Source organism: Hevea brasiliensis, chromosome 10 (genome assembly GCF_030052815.1).
Source record: "Hevea brasiliensis isolate MT/VB/25A 57/8 chromosome 10, ASM3005281v1, whole genome shotgun sequence".
Classification (NCBI taxonomy): Eukaryota; Viridiplantae; Streptophyta; class Magnoliopsida; order Malpighiales; family Euphorbiaceae; genus Hevea; species Hevea brasiliensis.
In genome coordinates, this window is record NC_079502.1 from 29,448,273 (window position 1) to 29,455,705 (window position 7,433).

Below are 7,433 nucleotides of genomic sequence, written 5' to 3' on the forward strand. Positions count from 1 at the left end.
GTAAATTAAGATGAAGACCTAGAACCAATTCTAAGCTTAAATGCTTAGAATTGTATGACAAATGTGGACTATGCATCCTAGTCAAAATTGTTAAAAAGAAATTAAGGCCATAAATTTGAAATCCATGAAATATTCATAGATTACTTGAAACATGAAAAATAATTCACCTAATTGATGTGAATGGATAGTTAGGGCTTATATGCCCATCACAAATAGAATTCATAAAATATTAGTAACTCAACTTGAAATATAAAATTTGTAATTACATAAGTAGATTCTTGAATGTATAAATGAGAAAGAAAAAATGTTTTGAATACAATGGTACATGTGAACCATTGTTTAGAATTGTGATCAATATGAATAACAATATGAATGAATAAATAAACTATATTAATGTATGAATGAGACATTAGTTCTCATTATTATAGAAAGGAGAAGTATTTTGAGTACAATGGTATAAAAGGATAATTGATGTGAATTGTGATCATATAAATGATCAAATGAATGTATGAATTATAATTGAAATTTATCATGAAATAACGAATTCATAAAAAACAATATATTAATATTTAATGATATTATGTGCCCTTGTATTGCCTAGACACGTGTGTCAGATTGGATAGATTGGCATGCCGATAGGGTATTGTTTTAGCAGTACTGCGAAAGGCTTTATGCCTGTATTCATGGCTTTGTGCCCGTATTCATGGCTATGCACCCGCATTCATGGCTTTATGCCAACATTCATGGCTTTTATGCCCGATTATGTGTTATCATGGCTTTTTAGCCATACTGACTGCATACGTGGTTGACGTTCTGCGTCCCATGGTATGACGGCCCGAGGCACCGCGGTGTCCTGTGCCAACGACCCCTTATCCAGTTTAGTCAGCCTGTCATAGGTTACTTGGGCAGTGAAATTTATTGAGATAAGTTAAGAATATTAGCAATTAAAAATATTAGAAATTAAATAAAAAAATGAGTAAGATGACCTAAAATAAATTAGGATAGTTATTTATTAGAAAGAATCAAAATGAACTGGACATATATCAAAATTTACTTATTATGAAATAATCTGAGACAACCTAGCAAGTATAGAGAAAATGCTAAAAGATTAGCAAAGAAAATTATAACATAAATAAATATTGCAAATGTGCTTATATAACAATATAAGCATAAATTTATTATTTTCAAATCATTTTTCTTTGTACATTATTACTGTACATTGGCAAATAAACACTTTCAAAGAAGACTAAATTAGGATAAAGCATATTAAATTTTAGAAACCGCATGTGAAGTATAAATAAATCTTAATTATTTAAATTATGTTTTATTTCTATCTTTATTTGTATATTATTTCCTTGTTATATTATTGCACCACTAAGCAGCAATGCTTAGCGCGATGGAATTGTTTCCTTCGCGCAGGTACTGAAGCTAGAACCCAATGGACGTTTGGTAGGAATTTTGGGAGTTTTGATCTCGGAAGTATCTCAAGTATTCAAGGTTGTCACCTCTCAAAGAATGCATGCAGATAGGGCCCATATAGATCCTATTTTGTATTTTGTATAAAATGCTAGATATTGTATTATGATGTAAATTATGAAATTTTGTAATTATTTTGTAAATTATGTAAATTAAGGAAATTTGAAAATTTTGCTTATGTAATTTGAGAATGTTTACATATGAATTGAGTATGAATGGAAATGATTATGAAATTGAAATGTATGGATGAGATTTGAAATATGAGATAATTATGATTAGCATGGATAAGATTTTATTTTAGAAATATTGTTGAATTGAATTTCAAACAGGTGAATATTGAAATACGCCAAATGATAATAAAATAGGGGAAACTCTACTAGTTTCTCCATAAAAAAAAAAAATGATATTAAATTAAATTAATTCAAAATTATTAAAGAAATAAAGTAAGATAAGTTAGGGTGCTCCGGCACCGATTGTAGCACGCCTTGCTCGGCTACACTGTAGTCGAGTGAGGGGTGTTACAAGATTAAATTATTAAAATAATAAAGTAAGACAAGATAGGGTGCTCCGGCACCGAGTGTGACATGCCTCGCTCGGCTACACTGTAGACGGGTTAGGAGTGTTACATCTTTACTATTAATTTATTTAATATATATATATATATATATATATATATATATATATATATATATATATATATATATATATATATATATATATATATATATATTAAGGGGTTTCGGGACGGGTTTTGAGGTGAGGTGCTTAAATACTGACCTTGCACCGTTTTTGGTAATATATTTTTTGGGGTAGCCGAAACCCTGTCAAAAGTTGAAAAACTTGCCCCGATCGAGACAGGGCGAGGCGAGTCCCTACGGGGTCAAGAGATTTTGCTATCTCTAACTGATATGGTGCCACACTATCAATTTTAATGCCATTATCTATTTTTGGGACTTAAGTGCAAAAGATTGAAAAGCACAAGTTCATTAAGAGGCAAAAAAAGAAAGCTCAAGTGAATGCTAAATGTTTAAAAGTACACGATATTTAAGTGTAGTTTTCCCTAAAAAAATTTTAAATGCTTATTTCAAATTATTATCATCCTTTTTCCTTTTAAAAATTTTCCCTTCTCTCTTTCTCATTTTCTTCTCTAGCTGATCCACGTGTAACTACAACACTTAGAAATTTTTGAAATTAATTTTAAATATTATTTATTAATATTTTATTATTTAATAATATGATTTAAAAATGATATGTAGATATTTCAACTATATTATTGTGTTATGAATTGAGCAGAGTTGGACTCCTCATATTTGAATTAAATTAATTTATTATTATCATTTATTTTAGTTTGGGCTTGATTATGGGATTAGTGAATAATAAGACTTACTATAAGATTCAGGGATCTTATACCAGCTCAAGCCCTAGTGCCATTCTGACTTGTAGAATTAGATTGTAACAGTAATGCCTGGCCAACTATATAGTATTGTTTACTTCGACCCATTTGGCCCTATAGATTTGTCCCTTGAGCCTTGACATCTTCGAGCCCAAAAGTTTGCTATGCAATTAAGTAAATCATGTCCTAATGAATACCTTTTACCTTTTACCCCTTTTTGATGTGAAATGATTCATTCCTACCATATTTCACCTAGAAGCCTACCATTTGTGACCAAGTTAATGTTCGTCAGTTTCAGCACCACATGGAAAAATTTTTTGCTCATAGTTTGTAATTTGTTTTAAAGTTTTGAATCTTCTAACTTTTTTTTTTCGAATTTTGGAAATACCTTTGAGAAAGATAAAAAGATATAGACAAGGAAGAATGTAACACCCCTTACCCGATCTATTGTGCAGCTGGGTAAGGAATGCTACATTCTGTGCCAAAGCACCTTATCTTATCTTACTTTATTCATTATTAATTCCCCTTCCATTTTATTTTTAACGCACAAATTTTAAATGGAGAAACTGATGGAGTTTTCCCTATTTTATTAGCATTTGCCCTGTTAATTACAGTCACCTGTTAAACTAATTTTCATATCAAATCTCATATTCCATCATTGTCTCAATATTTCAAAAATCATAATCTCATTCCATATTCATTTCCATAAAATTTACATATTCATCCATATCAAATTTTAACTCATATTATACATGGGATTTACAAATTTTATTAATTTACACAATGTACAAATTAATCATACAAATCTCATAATTTACATTACAACTTAATGAATATTTACAATGTACAAAAATTAACTACTATAGCCTGGCAGACCCTACCAAAATGCACTACAGAGAGCAGGTGACACACTGGACACTAGTGCAAATCCGGACTCCAAAATCCCAGTCTTATGTCTACTGGGCTTTATCTCCAGTACCAATGTGTGGAAAAACCAACGCGCTAAGCATTTCTGCTTAGTGGTGTAATAATACAATGAAGATATAATATGCAAATAAAAGTAATAATTTCATGGTTGTAGTAATTATAAGGAAAATGCATATTTAATGAAGTATGGATTAGTTTAAAATTAAGTAAGATTTATACTATCAACTCTTTAACACCTTATTGGTTAATCGCATAGTGATTTTGAATATCTCTCCTTTTTTTTTTTTATATTTTTCCAGAACTTTGGAAACATTTATTTTATTGGGATCTTTCTTTTTCTTTATCTTAATATTCAGTTTCCTTACTTCATTTCAATACATATTTAATCTCATTAATACTTTTCAATGCCCAAGTAACCTATAACAGATTAACTGGACTGAATAAGTGGGTATCACTAGCATTGGACACAATTTTTCCTCAGGCCGTCATACTATGAAACACATAATGTCAGCCAGGTATGCAACAGAATGGCTAGAAAGCCATAATAGCAAATTGGATATAAAGCCATATACATCATAATGCAATAGAATGGTGTCGCAATGGGATTTTGCGGTCGCCTGGACGATCACTCACCGAAGTGGGAAAGAGTGAGGAGTCGCCACCTTAGTTTTGAGGGGAACTAAAGAAAACCATTTGAGAAGATAAATAAAGAATGAAACCACTTCAAGACAGAGATTCTAGGTTCGGGGTCCGTAAACGGGTGGGGAAGGTGTTAGGCACCCCACCTCGTCCCTTAATAAGGGTAGGTAGATTTAATTTTGCGTCCTTTATAAATTAGTTAGAGGGGCTCGGATGGGAATGTTAGTCCTTTTGGTAAAAGGAATGTTTGATTTTTCACTGATTAGGATCACCCAGATACATAAGTAAATGAGACAACCTTAGTGAATTACTTTTGCATGTTAATTTTACTTGAAAAGGAATGTTTTATTTAAAATTTAATTTAGAAGATCGGATAAGAACTCTCCTCCGATCCTCTTTTAGATATTCATTAAAATTTTGATTGGGGATCGGATAAGGACTCTCTTCCGATCCCTATTAAATATTTATTAGAGATTTTAATTTGGGATCGGATAAGAACTCTCCTCCGACCTCTTTTAAGTATTTATTAAAATTTTAAGCTGAGACCGGATAAGAACTCTCCTCCGATCTCTTTTAAATATTTATTAAAAATTTTGAATTGAGGTCGGATAAGAACTCTCCTCCGACCTCTTTTAAGTATTTATTAAAATTTTAAGCCGAGACCGGATAAGAACTCTCCTCCGATCTCTTTCGGATTAGCAGAGCACGGAAGGGGCTTTGCCGATCTCCCGAATTTCAATTTCAGCTACATGTCACAAGAACCTAAAACTAAGGTTTCTGGCATTCAAAAATGCTGGAGATAAGGTTTCTTGATACCCTATGACTAAATGGGTAATACTAAACTTGATTTACCGACCTTCCATGTAGTCATTTCACGCATACCTATTAATGTCCGATGCATTACGTCTAGTTTATTTTGGTTTTATTCCTCTTCATGGTATCTTGCGAATTCCGTTCACGTCGACCTAATAGTTTGGCTATTTTCCTGACGTGTTATTCAAGCTTTCTCTTTTAAAAGAGGCCCTTAAGTTGCAGATACCTATATTTTGCCTGACCACTTACACGCTACTAGGAGCTAAAAGCTCGTATTCAGAAATGACGAAAATTGACGAAATGATGGACCGATCACTAAAGAGATAATTCGAGAGTAACGTTCTTTGAGATTTTTTTGCTTAGAATTAAAGAAAACCGCGTACGTAAAGAGAACAAAGAAAGTGCGAAAAGTAAACGCAAATACTTAATAAAACAGTAATATGAACTCTTACCTATGAGGAGCCAAATATATTGAAATAACTGTGAGGTGGTAAATAGTGATGAAGATGGCGGATTGATCAGCCTGAGAGTTGATGTCTGTGAGGAGCCAAATGTATTGAAATAACTATGAGGTGGTAAATAGTGATGAAGATGGCGGATTAACCAGCCTGAGAGTTGATGTCTGTCGTGAAACCGAGAGATGCTTTAGCTAAAAGGTAAGGGTAAGAACCGGTGGAAGGAAGTTGAGCTTGAGCAGAGGAAAAGCGAGAGATGGCGAGTATGACGGATAATGAACAAACTGGAAATGTAGAGTTCCAGATTCAAAATCTTTTCCAAGAAAACACTCACGAAAACTAGTTTCAAAAGTCTTTTGATCACTACAAAACAATGCAGAGTAACAAATCGAATGAAGTTTGAGTTCCTCCACGATAATAGCGACCTCTTGTCTATATTTTTTTGTCCGTCCTTGAGCAGCTTTTTCATGCGGTATTTATAGGAATCGGGTGCTCCCCATGAAGGGTCGGGATTTATTTTGAGGAGATGGAGGGTCAAGATTTTGAAGTACATGATCGGATGTTCAGAATTAAAGAGAATTAAAACGAATGGTGAGATCGCTTCCCGAATATTTGTCCTTTTCCTCTTTTAATCGACGGTCTTGAATCCTCTTGTCCGAACGATCGAGGGCTAAGAGTGAAAACGCTGTATTGTCTTCTCTTTTGATCCAAGGGTTCGGATTCATCCTTACAAGTGAGGTCAACGGTGGAGATTGGGATGTACAGGATGTCATGACATACCACGGCACTGTCGGCATTGCGGGCGATTCTTAGGCGTGCGGTGGAGATCTCGTCGCCACGCTTTAACTACCTCGGCTCTAATCGGCGGCGGTTATTTGTCTTATTCTTTTTGTCTTCCGATCCCTCCCCTAGCTCCTATTCCGATCTCTCATGCTGATCTCCTATCTCCCGATCTATAATATCCCTTAATCACTCTGGATTCGCACCAAGCATTAATTACAACTCGAATCTCGAAGCGTCACCTTCGATTTCCGCTCAGCAATAAAAGCCCATATCTCCCTATATATACCCCTGTCGACGGAGACATTTTCTTAATCGACTTTCCTCTCTTCTTTTCTTACTTTCCACTGTTCATTTGCTCGGTGGGAGTTACGCTATAATCGTGGCTTTGATCTTTTTCCGATGAACTTCTTTACTTACCGACTGAAAATTCACGATCCCGGTGATCGAATGACCTTTACTGATGATGGTGAGAGGTGGATTTGATCGATCTGTATTGCGGACTTTGGTTGTACCGATCTCGAGTCGCTCTCGAGTTCATTCGGCTTCTCATCGCATTGGGTGTTCGGCGTCTTTCCTCCACATTGGGTGTTCCGACAGCAGTCGGTTTCAGTGTGGTAACATCGGTGGCGATGTCTCTCCTCTTCATGGGAGTCATAGTCACCCCATCCGATTGTCAGACATCTATCCGATGCCAACAGCCGGTCTCCTGGTCAAACACATCTTTTGATTCAGCCACAAGACTAGGCTTTGACATAGGCCTTTTAGATAGGATGTTCCACCGGTCTCTAGAGATCGCCCAAATGATGTAATCCTGAAATGTAATCAGATCTCTAGAGATTGCCCAAATGTTGTAGTTAAACCTTTATTGTAGTCCGATCGCTAGAGATCGCCCAAATGATGTATTTTATTTTCAATGCAATCCGATCTCTAGAGATCACAGAAATGAT